The sequence below is a fragment of the Pseudophryne corroboree genome, chromosome 6, assembly GCF_028390025.1.
Source record: "Pseudophryne corroboree isolate aPseCor3 chromosome 6, aPseCor3.hap2, whole genome shotgun sequence".
Lineage (NCBI taxonomy): Eukaryota > Metazoa > Chordata > Amphibia > Anura > Myobatrachidae > Pseudophryne > Pseudophryne corroboree.
The window spans coordinates 264779747-264805394 of NC_086449.1; the positions used below are offsets into that span (position 1 = coordinate 264779747).

The 25648-nt window shown below is 49.5% G+C and overlaps 1 protein-coding gene and 1 non-coding gene across 2 annotated transcripts in view; both read right to left on the bottom strand.

Moving 5' to 3' along the window:
- The window catches only part of PDE8A (phosphodiesterase 8A), a 462427-nt gene that overhangs the window by 316919 nt on the left and 119860 nt on the right, over window positions 1-25648 (bottom strand). The window lies entirely within an intron of this gene.
- On the bottom strand, window positions 5948-6018 carry TRNAG-GCC (transfer RNA glycine (anticodon GCC)). Its single transcript has one exon. It is a non-coding gene; the product is annotated as a tRNA-Gly (tRNA).

Consider the following 25648-nt stretch of genomic DNA (forward strand, 5'->3'; position numbering starts at 1 on the left):
CTGAAAGTCTTCTGCCGCCTGTTTCTGGACCTCTTCAACTTCGGCATCTGCAAGGGGGGTCGGCGGCACGGCTCCGGGACCGGACTCCATGGCTGGGCCTGTGTTCGATCCCTCTGGAGCTAATGGTGTCCAGTAGCCTAAGAAGCAAATCCATCCTGCACGCAGGTGAGTTTACTTCTCTCCCCTAAGTCCCTCGTAGCAGTGAGCCTGTTGCCAGCAGGACTCACTGAAAATAAAAAAACCTAACTTAAACTTTTATTCTAAGCAGCTCAGGAGAGCCACCTAGATTGCACCCTTCTCGTCGGGCACAAAAATCTAACTGAGGCTTGGAGGAGGGTCATAGGGGGAGGAGCCAGTGCACACCACCTGATCCTAAAGCTTTTATTATTGTGCCCTGTCTCCTGCGGAGCCGCTATATCCCCATGGTCCTTACGGAGTCCCAGCATCCACTAGGACGTCAGAGAAATATTGGCTAAAATTACCTTCAGGCTGTGTGTATAAGGTGTATATGAAACATAAATGCATTCTGTGCTTAGATTTAGGTCCTATCACCATGATATCTCATTATGGTATGCATTTATTCCAAAATACGGAAAAATCCGATATCCAAAATACCTCTGGTCCCAAGCATTTTGGATAAGGGATACTCAACCTGTATATATATATATATATATATATATATATATATATACATACACATTATGTATATATGTGTGTGTAATCGTATGCACCCCTCAAATAAATATCTTCACAGCCCCTAACCCCCCCTTCTACATCCGTAGCACCCCGACCCTCTGTCTCCCACCCAGATTCCCCTCTACTGCTCTCTCTCTCTCTTCACATCTCTAATCGCCCCCCCCCCCCCCTTCTCCATTCGTAACACCCCTGTCCCCCACCCAGATTCCTCTCTTCTGGCTCTCTCTTCTCACAGCTCCAACCCCCTCCTCCATCCACAGCATCCTCACCCCCCTGTTCCCCACCCAGATTCCCTTCTCCTGCTCTCTCTCTCTTCACAGCTCTAACCACCCCTTCTCTATCCGTAGCACCCCCGACCAGCGCAGTAACTAGGTGTGTGCTAGAGCTGCATTGCACACAGCGCATGTGCACTGGGGGCGCACCCGCTAGCACACACAGGAAGCGGGCAAGCAGGGTATTAGTATTTACCCTGTAGGCGCCGCCGTCCCCCGTCGCTGTCAGCCAAATTTGGAAACAGCAGCGCTGCGCTGTGCTCCCTCCCAGCGTTTCAAGCCGGGGATGCGCATGGCATTCTGGGAGCGGCAGCAGGACGACGGAGAAGAGGAGCAGCCAGCAGCTCACTACAGCAGCACATCTCGGCGTTGGGAGTGGCCACAAACGCTGCAGCGCTGCATCCCCCCCCTTCCTGACTGCACCCCTGAGAGAACTGCTGTGCGACCTTGCACTCGGCAGTGTCGCAACACATGGCCTGCCAGAGGAAGAGTCCAGCACAGGAGCGGAGGCAGCATGGGGTGAGTCACAGAGCGGGGTGGGGGTGTTACAGCTGGAAGTTGGGAACACACACTTTGCTCAGCGCCTTCACAGTCCACACTGATGTCCCTCACTGTTCATTACACCCACTCTCTGCTACCCTCACTACTCTCTTCTCTCACCCTCACTGATCCCTACACCCACCCTCTCTGTCACCCTCACTTACCCACCAACATTGCTCCCTACTCTGCGCTCTACGCTGTCTGCTGTGATGTGTAAAAAGGGGACGCTGTCTGCCGTAATGTGTAAAAAGGGGACGCTGTCTGCCGTAATGTATAAAAAGGGGACGCTGTCTGCCGTAATGTGTAAAAAGGGGGACGCTGTCTGCCGTAATGTGTAAAAAGGGGACGCTGTCTGCCATAATGTGTAAAAATAAGAATTTACTTACCGATAATTCTATTTCTCGGAGTCCGTAGTGGATGCTGGGGTTCCTGAAAGGACCATGGGGAATAGCGGCTCCGCAGGAGACAGGGCACAAAAAGTAAAGCTTTAGGATCAGGTGGTGTGCACTGGCTCCTCCCCCTATGACCCTCCTCCAAGCCAGTTAGGTACTGTGCCCGGACGAGCGTACACAATAAGGGAGGAATTTTGAATCCCGGGTAAGACTCATACCAGCCACACCAATCACACCGTACAACTTGTGATCTAAACCCAGTTACAGTATGATAACAGCGGAGCCTCTGAAAAGATGGCTCACAACAATAATAACCCGATTTTTGTAACTATGTACAAGTATTGCAGATAATCCGCACTTGGGATGGGCGCCCAGCATCCACTACGGACTCCGAGAAATAGAATTATCGGTAAGTAAATTCTTATTTTCTCTATCGTCCTAGTGGATGCTGGGGTTCCTGAAAGGACCATGGGGATTATACCAAAGCTCCCAAACGGGCGGGAGAGTGCGGATGACTCTGCAGCACCGAATGAGAGAACTCCAGGTCCTCTTTTGCCAGGATATCAAATTTGTAGAATTTTACAAACGTGTTCTCCCCTGACCACGTATCTGCTCGGCAGAGTTGTAATGCCGAGACCTCTCGGGCAGCCGCCCAAGATGAGCCCACCTTCCTTGTGGAATGGGCCTTAACCGATTTAGACTGTGGCAGGCCTGCCTCAGAATGTGCAAGTTGAATTGTGTTACAAATCCAACGAGCAATCGACTGCTTAGAAGCAGGCGCACCCAACTTGTTGGGTGCATACAGTATAAACAGCGAGTCAGATTTTCTGACTCCAGCTGTCCTGGAACATATTTTCAGGGCCCTGACAACTTCTAGCAACTTGGAGTCCTCCAAGTCCCTAGTAGGTGCAAGGCACCACAATAAGCTGGTTCAGGTGAAACACTGACACCACCTTAGGGAGAGAACTGGGGACGAGTCCGCAGCTCTGCCCTGTCCGAATGGACAAACAGATATGGGCTTTTTTGAGAAAAAACCACCAATTTGACACTCGCCTGGTCCAGGCCAGGGCCAAGAGCATGGTCACTTTTTATGTGAGATGCTTCAAATCCACATATTTGACTGGTTTTAAACCAATGTGATTTGAGGAATCCCAGAACTACGTTGAGATCCCACAGTGCCACTGGAGGCACAAAAAAGGGGTTTGTATATGCAATACTCCCTTGACAAACTTCTGGACTTCAGGAACTGAAGCCAATTCTTTCTGGAAGAAAATTTACAGGGCCGAATTTGAACCTTAATGGACCCCAATTTGAGGCCCATAGACACTCCTGTTTGCAGGAAATGCAGGAAACGACCGAGTTGAAATTTCTTTGTGGGGCCTTCCTGGCCTCACACCACGCAACATATTTTCGCCACACGTGGTGATAATGTTGTGCGGTCACCTCCTTTCTGGCTTTGACCAGGGTAGGAATGACCTCTTCCGGAATGCCTTTTTTCCTTTAGGATCCGGCTTTCCATCGCCATGCCGACAAACGCAGCTGCGGTAAGTCTTGGAACAGACATGGTACTTGCTGAAGCAAGTCCCTTCTTAGCGGCAGAGGCCATAAGACCTCTGTAAGCATCTCTTGAAGTTCCGGGTACCAAGTCCTTCTTGGCCAATCCGGAGCCATGAGTATAGTTCTTACTCCTCTACGTCTTATAATTCTCAGCACCTTAGGTATGAGAAGCAGAGGAGGGAACACATACACCGACTGGTACACCCACGGTGTTACCAGAAACGTCCACATCTATTGCCTGAGAGTCTCTTGACCTGGCGCAATACCTGTCCCATTTTTTGTTCAGACGGGACGCCATCATGTCCACCTTTGGTATTTCCCAACGGTTTACAATCATGTGGAAAAAACTTCTCAATGAAGTTTCCACTCTCCCGGGTGGAGGTCGTGCTGAGGAAGTCTGCTTCCCAGTTTCCATTCCCGGGATGAAAAACTGCTGACAGTGTTATCACATGATTTTCCGCCCAGCGAAAAGTCCTTGCAGTTTCTGCCATTGCCCTCCTGCTTCTTGTGTCGCCCTGTCTGTTTACGTGGGCGACTGCCGTGATGTTTTTCCCACTGGATCAATACCGGCTGACCTTGAAGCAGAGGTCTTGCTAAGCTTAGAGCATTATAAATTTACCCTTAGCTCCAGTATATTTATGTGGAGAAAAGTCTCCATACTTGATCACACTCCCTGGAAATTTTTCCCTTGTGTGACTGCTCCCCAGCCTCTCAGGCTGGGCTCCGTGGTTACCAGCATCCAATCCTGAATGCCGAATCTGCGGCCCTCTAGAAGATGAGCACTCTATAACCACCACAGGAGAGACACCCTTGTCCTTGGATATTGGGTTATCCGCTGATGCATCTGAAGATGCGATCCGGACCATTTTTCCAGCAGATCCCACTGAAAAGTTCTTACGTGAAATCTGCCGAATGGAATTGCTTCGTAGGAAGCCACCATTTTTACCAGGACCCTTGTGCAATGATGCACTGTTTTTAGGAGGTTCCTGACTTGCTCGGAAAACTCCCTGGCTTTCTCTTCCGGGAGAAACACCTTTTTCTGGACTGTGTCCAGAATCATCCCTAGGCACAGCAGACGTGTCGTCGGGATCAGCTGCGATTTTGGAATATTTAGAATCCACCCGTGCTGATTGTAGCAGTATCCGAGATAGTGCTACTCCGACCTCCAACTGTTCCCTGGACTATGCCCCTATCAGGAGATCGTCCAAGTAAGGGATAATTAAGACGCCTTTTCTTCGAAGAAGAATCATCATTTCGGCCATTACCTTGGTAAAGACCCCGGGGTGCCGTGGACAATCCAAACGGCAGCGTCTGAAACTGATAGTGACAGTTCTGCACCACGAACCTGAGGTACCCTTAGTGAGAAGGGCAAATTTGGGACATAGAGGTAAGCATCCCTGATGTCCCGGGACACTATATAGTCCCCTTCTTCCTGGTTCGTTATCACTGCTCTGAGTGACTTCATCTTAATTTGAACCTTTGTAAGTGTTCAAAAAAAATTTTTTAGAATAAGTCTCACCTAGCCTTCTGGCTTCAGTACCACAATATAGTGTGGAATAATACCCCTTTTCTGTAGTAGGAGGGGTAATTTAATTATCACCTGCTGGGAATACAGCTTGTGAATTTTTTCCCATACTACCTCCTTGTCGGAGGGAGACTTGGTAAAGCAGACTTCAGGAGCCTGCGAAGGGGAAACGTCTCGACATTCCCATCTGTACCCCCGGGATACTACTTGTAGGATCCAGGGGTCCTGTACGGTCTCAGCGCCATGCTGAGAACTTGTCAGACGCGGTGGAACGCTTCTGTTCCTGGGAATGGGCTGCCTGCTGCAGTCTTCTTCCCTTTCCTCTATCCCTGGGCAGATATGATCTTATAGGGACGAGAGGACTGAGGCTGAAAAGACGGTGTCTTTTTCTGCAGAGATGTGACTTAGGGTAAAAAACGGTGGATTTTCCAGCAGTTGCCGTGACCACCAGGTCCGATGGACCGACCCCAAACAAGTCCTCTTCCTTTATACGGCCATACTGTGCCGTTTGGAATCTGCATCACCTGACCACTGTCGTGTCCATAACATCTTCTGGCAGTTATGGACATCGCGTTTATTCATGATGCCAGAGTGCAAATATCCCTCTGTGCATCTCGCATATATAGAAATGCTCTATAGTCAATAAAATACTGTCCCTGTCAAGGGTATCAATATTTTTAGTCAGGGAATCCGACCAAGCCACCCTAGCTCTGCACATCCAGGCTGAGGCGATCGCTGGCCGCAGTATAACACCAGTATGTGTGTATATACTTTTTATTATATTTTCCAGCCTTGTCAGCTGGTCCTTGAGGACGGCCCTATCTATAGACGGTACCACCACTTGTTTTGATAAGCGTGTGAGCGCCTTATCCACCTTAAGGGGTGTTTCCCAACGCGCCCTAACTTCTGGCGGGAAAGGGTATACCGCCCATAATTTTCTATCGGGGGGAACCCACGCATCATGGTGCATTGGCCGGGAAACGAACCCGGGCCTCCCGCGTGGCAGGCGAGAATTCTACCACTGAACCACCAATGCTCACACACTTTATTTAATTTATCTGATTCAGGAAAAACTATGGTAGTTTTTTCACATCCCACATAATACCCTCTTTTGTGGTACTTGTAGTATCAGAAATACGTAACACCTCCTTCATTGCCTTTAACGTGTGGCCCTAATAAGGAATACGTTTGTTTATTCACCGTCGACACTGGATTCAGTGTCCCTGTCTGTGTCTGTGTCGACCGACTAAAGTAAACGGCGTTTTAAAAACCCTTGACGGTGTTTTTGAGACGTCTGGACCGTACTAATTGTTTGTCGGCCGTCTCATGTCGTCAACCGACTTTGCAGCGTGTTGACATTATCACGTAATTTCCTAAATAAGCCATCCATTCCGGTGTCGACTCCCTAGAGAGTGACATCACCATTACAGGCAATTGCTCCGCCTCCACGCCAATATCGTCCTCATACATGTCGACACACACGTACCGACACACAGCAGACACACAGGGAATGCTCTATACGAAGACAGGACCCACTAGCCCTTTGGGGAGACAGAGGGAGAGTCTGCCAGCACACACCAAAAAGCGCTATATATGACAGGGATAGCCTTATGATTAAGTGCTCCCTTATAGCTGCTTTTATATTAATATATATATATATAGCCATTTATTTTGCCCCCCCTCTCTGTTATACCCTGTTTCTGTAGTGCAGTGCAGGGGAGAGACCTGGGAGCCTTCCTGACCAGCGGAGCTGTGACAGAAAATGGCGCCGTGTGCTGAGGAGATAGGCCCCGCCCCTTTTCCGGCGGGCTCGTCTCCCGCTATTTAGTACATTTAGGCAGGGGTAAATATCTCCATATAGCCTCTGGGGCTATATGTGAGGTATTTTTAGCCTTTTTAAAGGTTTTCATTTGCCTCCCAGGGCGCCCCCCCCCAGCGCCCTGCACCCTCAGTGACTGCCGTGTGAAGTGTGCTGAGAGGAAAATGGCGCACAGCTGCAGTGCTGTGCGCTACCTTAAGAAGACTGCAGGAGTCTTCAGCCGCCGATTCTGGACCTCTTCTTGCTTCAGCATCTGTGAGGGGGCCGGCGGCGTGGCTCCGGTGACCATCCAGGCTGTACCTGTGATCGTCCCTCTGGAGCTTCATGTCCAGTAGCCAAGAAGCCAATCCATCCTGCACGCAGGTGAGTTCACTTCTTCTCCCCTCTGTCCCTCGTTGCAGTGATCCTGTTGCCAGCAGGAATCACTGTAAAATAAAAAACCTAAGCTAAACTCTCTAAGCAGCTCTTTATGAGAGCCACCTAGAATTGCACCCTTCTCGGCCGGGCACAAAATCTAACTGGCTTGGAGGAGGGTCATAGGGGGAGGAGCCAGTGCACACCACCTGATCCTAAAGCTTTACTTTTTGTGCCCTGTCTCCTGCGGAGCCGCTATTCCCCATGGTCCTTTCAGGAACCCCAGCATCCACTAGGACGATAGAGAAAAGGGGGACGCTGTCTGCCGTTATGTGTAAAAAGGGGACGCTGTCTGCCGCAATGTGTAAAAAGGGGCACGCTGTCTGCCGTAATGTGTAAAAGGGGGACGCTGTCTGCCGTAATGTGTAAAAGGGGCTCTACCTGGTGTAGTGGCGCTACTGTGCAGTGTAATTTGAATAATGGAGACTACTGTGCACCGTAGTATGAATTGGTATTATTTTGTGGCCACGCCCCTTCCCCACGAAGCCATACCCCTATATATTTTTCACGCGCCTACGGCGCACACTGCCCCTTTCTTGCGTGGGGGGGCGCCAATGCCATTCCTTGTACACAGCGCAAAAATGCCTAGTTACGGCACTGGCATCAAGGTGCACACATATTTTCTACTCTAAAGGGCCCCATACACTACAACGATTTTGCGTGATTTCATGCATTTACGACCTTTACGGCAATATATCCATATGAAAAGTGTCAAATCGTATGTGTTTCCGATCTGATGTGCGGTCCTGTGAGTGTTGTATCGGATCCCCTAGATCGCTAGTGCTGCACGACTGATTTAATGGAATTGGATGGAAAATGGTGTTCTTTTTGTGCATGTGATGTATCACACAAGTTTGACTGGCATTCTCCAGTACACTTCCAGCCCACCTATCCCTCTAATCCAGCTCATCAGGTATATTCTATGGTACAATTGTATACCATATGATACTTCGCATGTGATTTATCGCGGCTTGAGCAATCGCATGCGATATATATCACAAAAGTACAAAATCGTATGGAATCACTCCCGGGAATGTCTCAGACATATCATTATAGTGTATGGGGCCCTTTAGATGTCTCTGGCAAGTGTACGTGTGCGGAGGGGATGCATTCAGTATTTCGTCAGTTGGAATGCCGGTGGTCATGTGAACGACGCCGGAATCCCGACACCACTCAGGAGACCGGCGCTGGAACACTGACATCCGGCATCCCAAAGGTAAGTTTCGGGGTGGGAGTTAGGGCTGAGGGGAGGGTTAGGCACTAGGAGGGTAGTAAGCCATAGCCACTCCCCCCCACCACCACCACCTGAGATTTAGTCCTAGACGCCACCCTCCTAGGCTTTGCCCTACCCGCAACACCAGGAGGGCTAGGGGTGAGGGAAGGGTTAGTGTACGTAACCCCAGAGCTGTTGGAATTCTCAGTTTAGGGATGCTGCGGTTGGTCATGTGACCGCAGGCATCCCAAACCCCGGGATATCATACTGAATCCGTGCAGAGAAGTGGGAAAATCCTGAAGGGAACATTGGGCCTAATTCAGAGTTGATCGTAGCAGCAACTTTGTTAGCAGACGGACAAAACCATGGGGGGTCATTCCGAGTTGTTCGCTCGCAAGCCGTTTTTAGCAGCTTTGCACACGCTAAGCCTACGCCTACTGGGAGTGAATCTTAGCATAGTAAAATTGCGAACGATGTATTCGCAATATTGCGATTACACACCTCGTAGCAGTTTCTGAGTAGCTTCAGACTTACTCGGCATCTGCGATCAGTTCAGTGCTTGTCGTTCCTGGTTTGACGTCACAAACACTCCCAGCGTTTGCCCAGACACTCCTCCGTTTCTACGGCCACTCCTGCGTTTTTTCCGGAAACGGTAGCGTTTTTTCCCACACGCCCCTAAAAAGGCCTGTTTCCGCCCAGAAACACCCATTTCCTGTCAATCACATTACGATCGCCAGACCGATGAAAAAGCCGTGAGTAAAATTACTAAGTGCATAGCAAATTTACTTGGCGCAGTCGCAGTGCGGACATTGCGCATGCGCATTAAGCAGAAAATCGCTGCGATGCGAAGATTTTTACCGAGCGAACAACTCGGAATGAGGGCCCATGTGCACTGCAGGGGGGGGGGGGGGGGGCAGATATTACATGTGCAGAGAGAGTTAGATCTGGATGGAGTATGTTAAAACTGAAATACAAATTGCAGTGTAAAAATAAAGCAGACAGTATTTACCCTGCATGGAAACAGTATAACCCACCCAAATCCAGGCTTGCCTACCCTCCCGCATTCAGCGTGAGGCTCCCGATTTTTAAATGAGCCTCCCGCTGCCCCGCAAACATTTGCTGCCTCCCGGTTTTCAACTGTTATCCCCGTAAATCCGGTCTGCGCAAATCCGGAAATGCGGGGGATGGAGCCTGCGCCAAAGACATCATGGCCAGCCACCGCGGGGTTGTGAGCAGCGGTGGGCGAACTGCTGTGTGCAGTCTGAGAGCCGAGCAGTCTGAGCGGCAGCAATGTAAGCAGAGCAGCCGAATGTACAGTGAGTGGAGCAGGGCTTTGCTTCACAGTGGCTGGCCCCGCCCACCACACTCACAGTGGGTGCGTGCATCGGCCCAGCTTTTCTCTTCCTGGTTCCTGATGTGGCTTTCCTGTGCTGCCTTCCCTCACCACACTGGCCCGGGCTGGCTCCCTGCTCTTCACAGGAGGGAGCAACAAAGCCAGGTGGGTGCAGTACGTACTGGGCGTTATGGGGGGGGCTGTGTATACTGTAATGTCACTGGATGTAATATGGGTGAGTTTGTAAAATGTAATGTTCTAATGTGTGTAATATGGTGGGGGGGCTGTGTATCATGTAATATAATATGCTATTGGGTGTAATACGGGAGGGGGTGTACGCTGTGCATAATGCAGTGTAATATGGGGGAGAGGTGGCTGTGTTGGTACTGTGTGTAATATGATGGGGGGGCTGTGTAAAATTTTATATAATGTGCAATTGGGTGTAATACTGGAGGGGGTGTACACTGTGCATAGGGTAATGCAGTGTAATATGGGGAGGGGGGCTGTGTATAAAAAAATGTGGTACTGGATGTAATATGGGGGTTCTAAAATGTAATGGGATGTGGCACTGTGTGAGATATGGGGGGGGGCTGTGTAAAATGTAATATAATATGCTATTGGGTGTAATATGGGTGTGGGGGAGGGACTGTGTGTGCTGTGCATAATACAATTTAATATGGTACTGGTTGTAAAATGGGGGGCTGTGTAAAATGTAATGTGGTACTGGGTGTAATATGGAGGGGGGCTGTGTATGCTGTGTGTAATGTAATATGGTGCTGTGTGTACTGGGTGTAATATGGGGGAGGGGGCTGTGTATAATGTAATATATTATGGTGCTGTGTGCAGGGCCGTAACTAGAGTAGGGAAGGCGGTGCCTTGCACACTGCCCACTTTTCATGTGGGCACACCATCTGCACTTATCCCTATTGGACGGCTCTGTCTGCATAGCTGTTGACAGTTGCAGTGCTACCTGCTGTGTATATTGTAGCAGGTATAGTGCTGGGCAACTCCGAGTCATCATTATCTATCTATAAACCACGCACTCGCACACCAGTGTATATATTGGGGGTTTTCTATTTGTCCGTCACTTCTCACAAATGTGCAGTACACAGTACCTTAATATATAGTGCACCTATTTTTACTCTTATGTACCTATTTTATTACTTTTTTTTTTTCCCCCGCTGCTTTTAGCACTATACTTTTCATCTGCCATTGTAGGACACCCCCGTGATTGGCAATAAATACGCCCATAGTTGGACATAGACAAGCCCTTTGGCGGAGCATGACAGCCACCCCACCCCCCACCCCCACCCCCCCACCCAAAAGTGCAGCGTATTTTGCTGCCACCTGGAATCTCCCTGAAACTAGTTTTCAAAAGTAGGCAAGTATGCCCAAATCTAACTCTCTCTGCAACTGGTGGTCCAGGGCCAATTCAAACTATGGCCCTCATTCCGAGTCGTTCGCTCGGTAAATTTCATCGCATCGCAGTGATTTTCCGCTTAGTGCGCATGCGTAATGTCCGCACTGCGACTGCGCCAAGTAATTTTGCAATAAAGATAGTATTTTTACTCACGGCTTTTTCTTCGCTCCGGCGATCGTAATGTGATCGACAGGAAATGGGTGTTACTGGGCGGAAACAGGCCGTTTTATGGGCGTGTGGGGAAAAAACGCTACCGTTTCCGGAAAAAACGCGGGAGTGGCTGGAGAAACAGAGGAGTGTCTGGGCGAACGCTGGGAGTGTTTGTGACGTCAACCCAGGAACGACAAGCACTGAACTGATTGCAGATGCCGAGTAAGTCTGAAGCTACTCTGAAACTGCTAAGAAGTTTGTAATCGCAATATTGCGAATACATCGTTCGCAATTTTACTATGCTAAGATTCACTCCCAGTAGGCGGCGGCTTAGCGTGTGCAACACTGCTAAAATCGCCTTGCGAGCGAACAACTCGGAATGACCTCCAATGTATGGTCAATACATACCTCCCAACTTTGGCCGCCTTGAAAGAGGGACACACGCGCGGCGAAGCCGCGCGCGTTCCCGAAAAAAGGGGCGTGGCCTATGAAAATGGGGCGTGGCTTCGCGGGAAGACCCGCGATCGCGAGCCACGCCCCCGATTTCGTCACTGAGGGGGCATGCCCCCTCTCCCTCTGTCTACAATGAATAGACGCTGTGCGCATGCGCACAGCGTCTATTCACCGCTGCTCTGCTAAGCAGGGCAGCGAGAGACTGAGCCTCCCAACTGCCCCCCCCCCCACTGCGGGACACTACGGCCCGCGGGTGGGACAGCGGGACAGACCCCAAAAAACGGGACTGTCCCGCGAAAATCGGGACAGTTGGGAGGTATGGTCAATGTAATAGGGAAAACCAGTGCTGGTGGCTGCCAATCATAAACTTTGTGGACAAACAGACAAATCTTGTCCCACACCACAAAACTGAACCTAAGGATGATGTATAAACACAATGTACTTAATTGTATATTTCTTTGTAAATTTCTCAATAAGAGACTTTTGGCCTAGGGGTGCCGTGAAAAAAATTCTGATACTCTATGGCACCGTGATTCAAACAAGTTTGGAAACCACTGACCTATACAATTAGAGCTTGCTCACTGAATACATATAAACTAGGTGATTCATCGCGCCCTACGTGCGCTCTTCACACCGTCGTAAGGGGCTACTCCCCCTTAACCCTTGTGGCGTGCAATATTTTTATTATATGGAGTATTACATCCAATCAAAATTGTGTGAGTGAATAAATATTGCACGGACAAAGGGCGTGCAATGGTTAAGGGGTCGAAGCCCCTTGCAACGGCATGATCAGTGCACGCAGAGCCTGATGAATCACCTAGTAGGTGCTTTGGTTGGGGGAGTGGCGGGTGCGGGGAAGATGCAGATGGGACCCTGGGGTGTCGCGGGAGGAGCGGTTTCGGTGGTGCTGCAGGTGGGGGAGGGGCTGGTGCGGTTGTGCCACAGGTGGTGGAGGGTGCGTGAGTGCCACGGGTGGTGGTCCGGAGCCACTGCGGGTGGGGGAGAAGTTGCGGGGGTGCCCCGGGTGGGGGAGGGGTGGATGCGGCGGGAGGGGCGGGTGCGGGGTTGCTGCGGGTGGGGGAGGGGGTCCGGAGCTACCGCGGGTGCTGGAGGGGGTGTGTGGGGGTGCCACGGATGGGGCCCGGAGGTACTGTGAGTGGGGGAGGGGTGAGTAATGCTTATCCTGCTTCTCCTCCTGTCAGCAGCTAAGCTGCTGTCCTCCCTTTGGCAGTGGCTCTCCCAGAGACTCGCACAGCAGCCAGTCACTATTCTTAGCGCCGGTGTCCCAACGCGCCGCATTACAGGGAAGAAGATGCACTCAATAAACTACAGCTCCCAGCAGCCCTAAGGGCTGGAATGCTTCGGGGCTAAGAGCTGCTGGGAGCTGTAGTTTATTTAGTGCGTCTACTTCCCTGTAATATGGCACGTTGGGACACTGGTGCTAACAATAGTGACTGGCTGGCAGAACTGAATGAATGACTGAATCAATGTAAAAGGTGAGAGTGCTGTGCAGTGTCAGTGTCAGTGACACTGCACACAGGCCCGGCGCTAGCCGCTCAGCAAAGGGATGCAGTGCAGGCAGGCACCAGGAAGAAGAGACATTCTCCCTGCTCTGCATCCCTGTGCTGAGCTTCTGCTGCTATCCCTGCTGCTGCCGGCTGCTGTCACACATGCAGTGGCGCAGGAAGCACAAAACCTTCTCTACCTCTCGGCGCCGGCAGCACAAAGCCTCCTCTCCCCCTCAGCGCCAGCAGCACAAAACCTCCTCACCCCCCTCCCCTCCCCTGTGTGACATTCAGTGGCCGGGAGGGAGCCAAAGGGGGTGGGGCTAGATGGGAGTAAGGGGCGGAGCTACACGGGACCATGCTGCAGCAGGAGGATGAGCTGCTACAGCTTCGGCCAGCCAGACTTCATTAGATAAGTGTCTGGAAAGGAAGTGAATGTGTGTGTGTATATACAGTGTCTGTGTATATTGTATATATATATATATGTGTGTGACTGTGTATGTGTGTAATGTATGTACAGTATGTATGTGTGTGTTTGTATATATATGTGTCTGTTGTGTGTGTATGTGTGACTGCTGCATAATATGTGTAAGCGTCACTGGTACAGGGGGCGTTACGTGTGTAAGCGACACTGGTATAGGGGGCGTTACGTGTGCAAGCCTTACTGCTACAGGGGGCGTTACGTGTGTAAGTGGCACTGGTACAGGGGGCGTTACGTGTGTAAGCAGTACTGGTAGAGGCAGTGGCAGAAGTTTGTCCCAGTTGCCCGGAGGCAAGAAAAATATTGGTGCCCCCCCTATATATCATTCGTGAGCCAATAAGATGCCATTTTGAGATCCAAGTAAAACCAAACCTGTTCATCTCTAATTCTAACTATATGAAGCTACTACAAAACCCGTTGCAACTAGGCAGATCTATGTAGGGGTCCAACCACACACTACATAGATCTGCTCAGTCACTCACAATGCTGATCATTTCTCTGACAATTAATTTGCCAGTGCCATATCCAGGATTAGAACCTACAACCTATTACACTGGAAGCATGCACCTTACTGATGGAGATATCTGCTCTTGCATAGGAAGTATGAGAATTCTACCTATATGAAGTTACTTGTAATTGTCAGAGAAATAACTTCATATAGTTAGAATTCTCATGTTTCCTTTATAGGAGCAAATAGCTTTATCAGTAAGGTGTCTGCTTCCAGTGTATCTATAACAAAGAGGGTGTGATTTGTAAGCTGCAGTGACTAGTGGGGAAGTCGGCTACGGAAGAGATACCAGCGGCTGGAGGAGGAGGAGAGGTGCCCCCCTTCAAAGCAGGAGCCCGGCGGCAACTGACTCCATTGCCTCCCAGAGTTCTGCCTCTGGGTAGAGGGGGCATTACGTGTGTAAGCGTCACTGGTACAGGGGGCGTTACGTGTGTAAGCGGCATTGGTACAGGGGGGCGTTACGTGTGTAAGCGTCACTGGTACAGGGGGCGTTACACGTGTAAGCGGCACTGGTACACGGGGACGTTATGTGTGTAAGCGTCACTGGTACAGGGGGGGCGTTACGTGTGTAAGCATCACTGGTACGGGGTGCGTTACGTGTGTAAGCGTCACTGGTACAGGGGGCGTTACGTGTGTAAGCGTCACTGGTACAGGAGGCGTTACTTGTGTAAGCATCACTGCTACAGGGGGCATTACGTGTGTAAGCGTCACTGCTACAGGGGGTGTTACGTGTGTAAGCGTCACCGGTACAGGAGGCGTTACGTGTGTAAGCGTCACTGCTACAGGGGGTGTTACTTGTGTAAGTGTCACTGGTACAGGGGGTGTGTGACATGTGTAAGCGTAACTGGTACAGGGGGCATTACATATGTAAGTGTCTCTACTACAGGGGTCATTATGTGCGCTGTGCCTTTGTAAAGTATGCAAGGGTGCAAATTTATAGTTTGCAGGGGGGCGCCGAACACTCTAGCAACAGCCCTGAGTGCACACCCACTGCACTGCACAGCACTGTCACCTTTTACATTGATTCAGCATCCATACATTACCCTCCGCGATATCACCCTCTCTATCCGCTACATTAGCCATCTCGGGGCTTCCAGGCTGGCAGCCCAGGTGCTGTGTTGCGGAGTCAGGGCCTCTGGGGATCTGGGTGCGCCTGTGGTGGGGAGGCACTTCTGTGACATCACACGCAGAGCAGGCTCCGGGGCTCAGAGAGTATGCGGCACAGGGAGGGCTATGAAAGCCTTCCGCTGCGTCGCTTTCACACACATCTATGCCGGTGGCCGCAGCAGCTTTTGTTCCACCTGCGGCGCGGCTAGGGAGTGGGGATTGTTGATGCCGGAGGGGGCAGGTGGACTGGCAGCAAGACATTGGTGGTCATTCCGAGTTGATCGCTCGCTAGCAGTTTTTAGCAGCCATGCAAACGTTATGCCGCCGGCCACTGGGAGTGTATTTTAGCTTAGCAGAAGTGCGAACGAAGGGATCGCAGAGCGGGTACAAAAAAATGTTGTGCAGTTTCAGAGTAGCTTCAGACCTACTCAGCGCTTGCGATCACTTCAGACCATTCAGTTCCTGATTTGACGCCAGGAACACGCCCTGCGTTCGCCCAACCACGCCTGCGTTTTTCCGAACACTCCCTGAAAACGGTCAGTTGACACCCAGAAACGCCCACTTCCTGTCAATCACTCTGCGGATGCCTGTGCGACTGAAAAGCATCGGTAGACCCTGTGTAAAACTACATAATTCATTGTAATAGTACGCCGCACGTGCGCATTGCGCTGCATACGCATGCGCAGAAGTGCCGAGTTTTTGCCTGATCGCTGCACAGCGAGCGAATGCAGCTAGCGATCAACTTGGAATGACCCCCATAGGGTGCTGCAGTAAAAGGATGTTTTTTCCCCTATCTTCAGCGCAGAGACTTGCTGCAGATGCAGTGGCATACCCTCCAGCTGCACCTTTTTGGCAGGTGCAGTCCCTTTTTTTATGGTCTGTACCGTTTTTTGACTCTCCAAGCTTCCATTGAAAGTATAGGAAAAGGGGCGTGGTCACGCTGCTGTACCCGTGGCCACGCCCCCTTTTCAAATTTGTATTCATGTTTATGTGTACATTGATGGAGGGTATGTTGCTGTAGATGCAGGGGGCCTATTTTGAGGTGTGGGGCTGGAGCTGCAGCTCCATCAGTCCCATTGCTAATCCTGCTCTGTGAAAACACAGCAGCCAAAGGGCAGAGCCTCCCACTGGATGTAACCTGTGTGGGAGGGTGTTTCTCGCCCAATCAGCTGTGGACTGGGTGTGATAGACCTGCTACTAACCCAATGAGAGCTCCTAGCCACGCCCAGCGTTAGAGGCCCAGGCACAGAATCACAGGGCTATTATATAGGAGATTGCAAAACTTTGTGAGAAAATACAATTTCAATACTTATGATTTATGGCTGACTCTGTGGTGAACTAGGCAGTTGGTTATTAATATGCTGATAATGGGCCTATTTTTATTTGGAGGCCTGGAGCTGCAGCTCCATCCGCACCATTGTTAATCTGGGCCGGAGTACATCCCACCTTTAGTATACCTCGAACCTCTACAGCTACTGTAGCTAGTTAGCTCAACTTTTCAATGAAAATTACCCAGAATCATCACTTCCAGGGCCGGCTCTACCATTAGGCAGCTTTAGGCGGCTGCCTAGGGGCGCCGGCTTCTGGAGGGCGCCACTAAATTCATCTAGCAAAAAACTGAAGGATGACTCTGTGTGCGGCCTCCTCCTTACACTGCACTGGCTGCTGCTTCGGGTCTAATCAGGTGCAGCCGGCGCTATCAGGCTGTACCACAGAGTGCCTCAGCGCTTCCTACGTGCTAACAAGTGTAACATCATGTCATATGAAGGCACATAGGAGGCGGATGTAACTATGGCTCCACAAGGGGCGCCCCCACGGCCGCTGCTCATAGTCCTGATCCCGACTCTCTAGCAGCAAGCAGCACCTGACTACATGTCTGTCTGTACCTGCAGCGTCGCTTTAATGCTCCTGCCAGCTATAAGAGGAGCCATACCAATTATGAGGGAAAACAAGGAAACAACTATTAGGTAAGTAACCCATGGGGATTTCTACAGGACCACAGACATCTTGCAGCCTGGTGGGTGGTACAATACAGTACAAATGGAGGAGGGGAGGTCAGTAATTAACTTACAGATGGGGGGATGGAACACAATAAGGACCATACAAATATATGTATATAATACTATATGTATACACATACAATTAAATATCCCACCAGACCCCATATACAAATGCAGTGTATACAGGATAGATAGATAGATAGATAGATAGATAGATAGATAGATAGATAGATAGATAGATAGATAGATAGATAGATAGATAGATAGATAGCACTCAGCAAAAAAATGTAAATTGGCCTCAGTGTCCTATACAATTGCCAACATGCCAGCTAGCATGTATACATAGGCAGAAAGAACGGTCATCACTCAAGGCTTTGAAGGTAAAAGTACTGTATATTGTGAACAAAGTCCCAAAAATATACTTTTTCACTTTAAAAGTTCATGAGTGTTGTTTCTTCTTTCTGTATATGGGTAATAATGCAATATACCCTAGTCCACCTAGTGGCCACCTGCATTACCCCGCCGAAAGGTGGTGGTGGGGGGGGGGGGTTTTGCAGGTTAGGGGGTGCTAGGCTGGAGATTTGCCTAGGATGCATAGAGACCTTGCACCGGCCCTGATCACTTCCTAATACAACATTGAATTTACACAGAGCTTAATAATGAGAATGTTACTGGTACATATAAATCTAAGCCAAAGTAGAAAAAAAATCTTCAGTAGACATAGGGGTAAATTTACTAAGATTCGTATTTTCCCGTTTGAGGTCAAAGTTCAATCACGAATGACATCGAAAGTGTAAATATGCAACTTTTTGAATTGATTACGACTAATTTACTAAGCTGCCGTATTCTGCATTTTCGGGTTTTCCGATGTCGATGTCATTCGTTTTTTTTTGGCAGTGTTTTACGTGAGTGACTTGTAAAACACTGCCGACTTTAATACAATGAATCTCGGCCGGATCTGAGAGATCCGTGCTGGGCTTCATTGTGCACTTTGTTAAAAAAAAAAAAAAAAGTTTAAACTTAAAAAAAAATTTGCGTGGGGTCCCCCCTCCTAAGGCAAACCAGCCTCGGGTTCTTTGAGCCGATCCTGGTTGCAGAAATATGGGGGAAAAATGGACAGGGGTTCCCCCATATTCAAACAACCAGCATCGGGCTCTGCGCCTGGTCCTGGTTCCAAAAATATGGGGAACAAAAAGAGTAGGGGTCCCCCGTATTTTTGAAACCAGCACCGGGCTCCACTAGCTGGACAGATAATGCCACAGCCGGGGGTCACTTTTATACAGTGCCTTGCGGCCGTGGCATCAAATATCCAACTAGTCACCCCTGGCCGGGGTACCCTGGGGGAGTGGGGACCCCTTCAATCAAGGGGTCCCCCCCCCAGCCACCCAAGGGCCAGGGGTGAAGCCCGAGGCTGTCCCCCCCATCCAATGGGCTGCGGATGGGAGGCTGATAGCCTTTGTTCAAAGTGATTGATATTGTTTTTAGTAGCAGTACTACAAGGCCCAGCAAGCCTCCCCCGCAAGCTGGTACTTGGAGAACCACAAGTACCAGCATGCGGCAGAAAAATGGGCCCGCTGGTACCTGTAGTACTACTGTACTACTACTAAAAAAATACCCCAATAAAGACAACACACACACACCTTGAAAGTATAACTTTAATACATACATGCACCCCAAAATACATACATACTTACCTATGTTCCCACGCAGGTCGGTCCTCTTCTCCAGTAGAATCCATGGTGTACCTGTAGAAAAAATTATACTCACATACTCCAGTGTAGAGGGCTCCTCTGCTTGTAATCCTTTTGTAATCCACGTACTTGAAAAAATAAAAAAACGGATACCCGACCTCGCACTGAAAGGGGCCCCATGTTTTCACATGGGACCCCTTTCCCCGAATGCCAGAAACCCACTCTGACTGATGTCTAAGTGGGTTTCTTCAGCCCCTTGATTGAAGGGGTCCCCACTCCCCCAGGGTACCCCGGCCAGGGGTGACTAGTTGGATATTTGATGCCACGGCCGCAAGGCACTGTATAAAAGTGACCCCCGGCTGTGGCATTATCTGTCCAGCTAGTGGAGCCCGGTGCTGGTTTCAAAAATACGGGGGACCCCTACTCTTTTTGTTCCCCGTATTTTTGGAACCAGGACCAGGCGCAGAGCCCGGTGCTGGTTGCTTAAATATGGGGGAACCCCTGTAAATTTTTCCCCCATATTTTTGCAACCAGGGCCGGCTCAAAGAGCCCGAGGCTGGTTTGGTTTAGGAGGGGGGACCCCACGCATTTTTTTTTTTTGAAAATTTATAACATTTCCCCCCCCTTCCCACTGAAAAACATGCACGGATCTCATGGATCCGTGCATGCCTATACAAACACGGGATAAAAAAGCAGGTCTGGTTTTTTTAGGACTTTTTCACGATTTGTATTTTAGCACGGCAGTGTTTGGCAATTGTCGGCAGTGTTTGTGTTTTGCACTTTTTAGTAAATTCCCGATTTCTACCAAATTGCAGGCGTATTTGACCGATGGTGTATTGATTCGTGATTTTTTCCTAGGACTTCCAAAATATTACGAATGCCCTCATCACTGCCGTGATTTTTGCTTAGTAAATTACCGAGATGACACTTTGAAGAAAAAACGGCATCTCGGTCAAAATCGGGACCTTAGTAAATATACCCCACAGTATGACTGCAGGATATCTGGACGTAGTGGTCATCACGTGCTGAACAAGAGGAAGAAATATAGGAGCAGCCTAATGGGTGTAACACATATCGCACAGCTATTTTTAGTGACATAACTAAATGAAATATCCCTTGCAGAGTATGTGTCAGACAAAGTCAACCGTCCTCCACTTTGTAGCATTTATCTGCACCCTGTGGTATTTTACAGTAAAAGAGTTGATTTGTAATGTGACTTATGGAATAGTTTCACTTCTTTGTAATATACTTAAGCAACTGATTTGTTGTTTAACGTCTACAAAAACTGTAAAGTGCTTCATGTTGCTATGCTTGAGGTAGGACTAGGCAACATGGATTATATTAAAATAAAGTTTAGGCAGCATGGACAGAGACAAAGAAATAAAAATAAAATGTTTCTTTGAAAGTCATATAAATACAATATATGAGATCATATACTTTTTGACCAACATAGCCATACTGTTGGATATTTTATTGGTATATTGTGTATTGTAGATCATAAGATTCAGCATCAGGAATATATCTGTGATGGGTGGCACTTGATATGCTGGCTGTCGGGATTCCGGCGCTCAGCATACCAGCGCCGGAATCACGACAGCCGGCATACCAACAACTATTTTCCCTCTTGGGGTGTCCACAACAGCCCTGGAGGGAAAATAAATTGCGTGGCACGCGTAGCGCACCACCGAGCCCGCAAGGGGCTCTTTTGTACTCGCCCTGCTGCCGGTATACCGGCGGTCGGGAACCCGGCACCAGTATGCTGGGCGTCGGGATCCCCAGTGCCGGCATATCGTAGTAGACCCATCTGTAACAGGCGACAACCTGTAACAGGTACCCATAACCTGTAACAGGCAACCTGTAACAGGCACCCATAACCTCTACTTACCTCCATGCTGACACACCCATGTAATCATTAGGAATGTGGCATGAAGATATATGATTTTGCAGTAGATAGCGTAATTTTCTCTGAGTTGTACACATGTACAGTCTACTTGTTGCATGCACCAGTGAGAGGAGGGCCCACACAGAGGCTGCACATCTCTTAAGCTGCCCTTTCATTGGGATGCAGTTATGTGGCCGGCGGTCAGGAGCCCGCGTGTCACAATACCAATGCCAAAATCCCGCCCCCTCACAATCCCGACAGTTGGCCGGCGATCAGGAGCCCGCATGTCACAATACCAATGCCGGAATCCCGCCCCCTCACAATCCCGACAGTTGGCATGCCGACTAACAGGGACTATTCCCACTCGTGGGTGTCCACAACACCCATAGAGTGGGAATAGAACCTGTGGTGAGCTCAGCTTGCCAACGAGCCTGCATGGGGCTTCGTTGCGCTCCCCCTCCCCTGCCGGGCATCTAAAAGCCGGGATCCTGGCATCGGTATGCCAGTCACATGAACCCAAACCCTGCATTACCTTTATCAATTATCATCTTTGGGGGCGTGGCCTAGCAGAGATCCGGAGAGGTAGCGTTTCCTATGAGCTCCTGCACGGCCGCCCTTAATTATCGATCTTCAGCACTCACCGCCGCCTGGGTCCACTCTCCTAAGCCTCTGTGGCTACCTCCACAGTCCAGGATAGCGCCGGGGAGCCTTTTTTGAGGCTTCTGCGGGTTGCAGCCTACCCGTGACTGAAAGCCGCGGACTAAAGTTATAGCTCCTGCCTGCCCGAGGGGCCACATCGGCGCGTTGTTGCAAAAACAGCTCCAACCCACCTGCCCAGCACCTGTCCACTCCTGTGACCCTCCCTGTGTTCCCTGCTCCCTAGTCCTCTACCGGGCAACCTTAGGGAGGATCCTAGACTCGTCTGTGTGCCCCAGGAGAGTGATCGGTCTGCTCAGTAAGTTTAAACAGCCCTGCCATTTCTCACCCCCCTGTTTGTCTCTAGTCCCCTGGGAGACAAAGAGACTCTCCTGCAACACTCTACCTCTTGTCAGGAATCGGCGCTCTGCTACGTCTCACTTACCAGCGCGTTGGTGTGCGGGCCTCCGGAGGTCTTGTCCCCAGTTGCGGCTGCATGGGTGTAGTAACCGCGAGCGTTCTATTTCACATTGCTGAGTACTCCTGAGTCTGGTCCTGTGTGGGTTTTGCGGCATGCCGATGTCCAGCCTGTGTGGACGTTACCATGACACCTGCACGCAGCTGATTCTGATGTTCAATCCAGCCTGCAGTTTGTGTCCAATCACTGCTGGGCAGGAGGTATAACTTCCAGCTTGTGGCTCTCTCACATTGCCTCGGACAACAAGTCACGTGTGCCTTAGTTCTTCTGGTTCCTGTTTCCAGCGATCCCCGTGGTTACTTCCATTTGTTCCAGTCTTCATTCTCACAGCTCTCCTGTTAACTCCGGACTCCAATTCCATCCAGCCACAATCACCAGCAGCAGAGACTCTCCTCAGGTGTTCGTATTACCATCTCACTTGTACACTGGCTATCTGTATTCCATCTGTGCATTTCAGCAGTATTACCATTGATGGCTTAGAGACTGTTTCCTGCTTGAGCCTAGTAAAGCTATCTGGACTTGTGTGCTTTATAGAGACTGAGTGTTTCTTATACATACCGGAGTTCTGCCTTTCAAGTTACTTTATCTTACGTTATACCGAGACTGTGTGCTATCAAGTACTATTGGACTTTAGTTATATCATCTGCCTTTAGTTTTGTTGTTTCACATTTCATTTGCAAGACCTCAGCTATTTAAATCCAGTTATCAACCATTGTCATTCCATTACCGGTTTTCTGTTTATATTGTGTTATCCGATCTGCTCAGTAACAATAAAACATCAGCGCCTATGCGCAGGACTATTATATTGCCTCCACGTTTTATCCATCAGACCAACACTGACCCACTAGCGCCCCCGCCGGGGACAGACAAACCTAGAGACCTGACAGTTTGTCCGAGGCCCATGGACCCGGACGGTGGTCAGAGTGTGGGGTCAGGGACACTCCAAGACCTAGTGTCACGACTGGATGGTCAAGAGGCTGCGCAGCAGCAGATTATGCAATTCCTGCAATGAATGTCTTTACGATTAGATACTTTGCAACATTCACTTCCAATTCCAGTTTCCCCAGTGTCCTCTTCAGTTACAGTTCCTGCTCCAGGTTCCTCAGTTTCCAGCTCTCCAGTTGCTCCTGTTCCAATGTCTCGCATCCATCTTCCTACTCCGAGTAAATTTGATGGTAATTCTAAGATGTGTCGTGGGTTTCTAAATCAATGCGAAGTTCAGTTTGAATTGCAGCCACAGAACTTTCCAACACCTAGAACAAAGGTGGCTTATATTGTTTCTCTTCTAGCTGGCTCTGCTTTGAACTTGGTCTCTCCGCTGTGGGAGCGAGCAGATGCAATATTGAACAACTATACTGAATTTGTTGCCGCATTCCGACGCATCTTTGACGAACCTGGGCGTACGACCTCTGCTTCTTCTGACCTCCTTCAGATCCGCCAGGGAACACGTACTGTGGGTCAGTACGTTATCCAGTTCCAGACATTGGCATCGGAGGTGAAGTGGAACAACCAGGCATTGGTTGCCGCCTTCTGGCATGGTCTGTCTAACCGCATCAAGGATGAACTGACTACTCGAGATTTACCAGAGCAACTGGAAGCTCTAATTTCCCTATGTATCAAATTGGATCTACGTCTACGCGAGCGGACCTGTGAACGCTCTAGAGGTGATCTTCGCAAGCACCGAGCTATGCCTCCTGTACAGTCTCTACCTATTATTACTGATGAACCCATGCAGGTAAACAAATCTCATTTAACACCTGAGGAGCGGTCCAGAAGATTAAAGGAAAGACTGTGTCTCTATTGTGCTGCTGCTGGTCATCTGATTGGTTCCTGCCCTGCTCGGCCGGGAAACGCCAGGTCCTAACTTGTAGGGGAGGAGTCAAGTTAGGGCTTTTGAATAAAGCTCCTTCATCTCAGGATTTATATTACCTGTCACCTTGGAAAGGTCTGAGGGACTCCAATCTTTGTCTGCCTTAGTGGATTGTGGTGCTGCTGGGAATTTTATCACGCAAGCTGCAGTGGATAGACTTCATCTCCCAGTGACTAAGCTGTGTCGTCCAGTTTATCTCACGGCCGTGGACGGAAGCCGTATTTCTGAAGGTTCCATCTTTCAGCAAACCAAGCCGGTAGTTCTAGGAGTAGGCTTCCTGCATTCTGAGCTCATTGAGTTCCTGGTTATACCCAAAGTGGGCTATGAGATAGTACTGGGTATGCCTTGGCTCCAACTGCACAATCCGCAATTTGACTGGTCCACATTGCAGTTAACATAATGGAGTTCCTCCTGTCGTCAGTCTTGTCTGGCTCAAGTGTTTCCAATAAAGTCTTCTGGTGTAAAGTCTCAGTCTGGCCTCCCGAAGGCCTATCAGGAATTCACTGACGTCTTCAGTGAGAAAGCAGCGGATGTCTTGCCTCCCCATCGAGAGTGGGATTGTCCCATCGATCTGGTTCCAGGGAGCAAGCCGCCTAGAGGGCGTACATACCCGCTTTCAGTCCTAGAAACTCAAGCCATGAGTGAATACATAAAGGAAAATTTAAACAAAGGTTTCATCCGTCCATCCACTTCTCCAGCTGGTGCTGGATTCTTCTTCGTCAAGAAGAAAGATGGAAGACTTCGCCCCTGTATCGATTATCGGGGTTTAAATGACATCACGATCAAAAATAGCTACCCGTTACCTCTTATCACAGAGCTGTTTGACAGAGTTAGAGGGGCTTCCATCTTCACGAAACTGGATCTTCGCGGGGCTTACAACCTTATCAGGATTCGAAGTGGTGATGAGTGGAAAACCGCCTTCAATACTCGTGACGGCCACTATGAATATCTAGTGATGCCCTTCGGTTTAAGTAATGCCCCGGCCGTGTTTCAAAACTTTGTCAACAAAGTGTTTAGAGATCTCCTGTATAAATGTGTGGTGGTTTACCTCGATGACATCTTGATATTCTCCCGTGATTTAGTCTCTCATCGCCAACAGGTGAAGGAGGTTCTGCAACGTCTTCGACGGAATCATCTGTATGGCAAGTTGTCTAAATGCACATTTGAAGCTTCTTCAATATCTTTCTTAGGATACATCATTTCCGGAACAGATCTTCAAATGGATCCAGCTAAACTGGAAGCTATAGAAAACTGGTCTCTTCCAACAACACTCAAGTCAGTTCAACGCTTCATTGGCTTTGCCAATTACTACAGAAAGTTTATTAAAGGCTTTTCCACGCTAATAGCTCCAATTACCTGCCTTACCTGGAAAGGGGGAAATCCATCCCAATGGTCTGACGACGCACTGTCCGCTTTTCACAAAATAAAACAAGCTTTTATTTCAGCTCCTGTGTTACAGCAGCCGGATATCAGTAAAGCCTTCATCTTGGAAGTGGACGCTTCAACGGTTGGCGTGGGCGCAGTCCTGTCCCAGGTTGGCAGTGATGGTAAGACTCACCCCTGTGGGTTTTTTTCTCGTAGGTTCTCGTCTGCAGAAATTAACTATACCATCGGCGACCAGGAGTTGTTAGCAATCAAATTGGCCCTTGAAGAATGGAGGTATCTGCTGGAGGGTACGAGATTTCCCATTACCATCTACACGGATC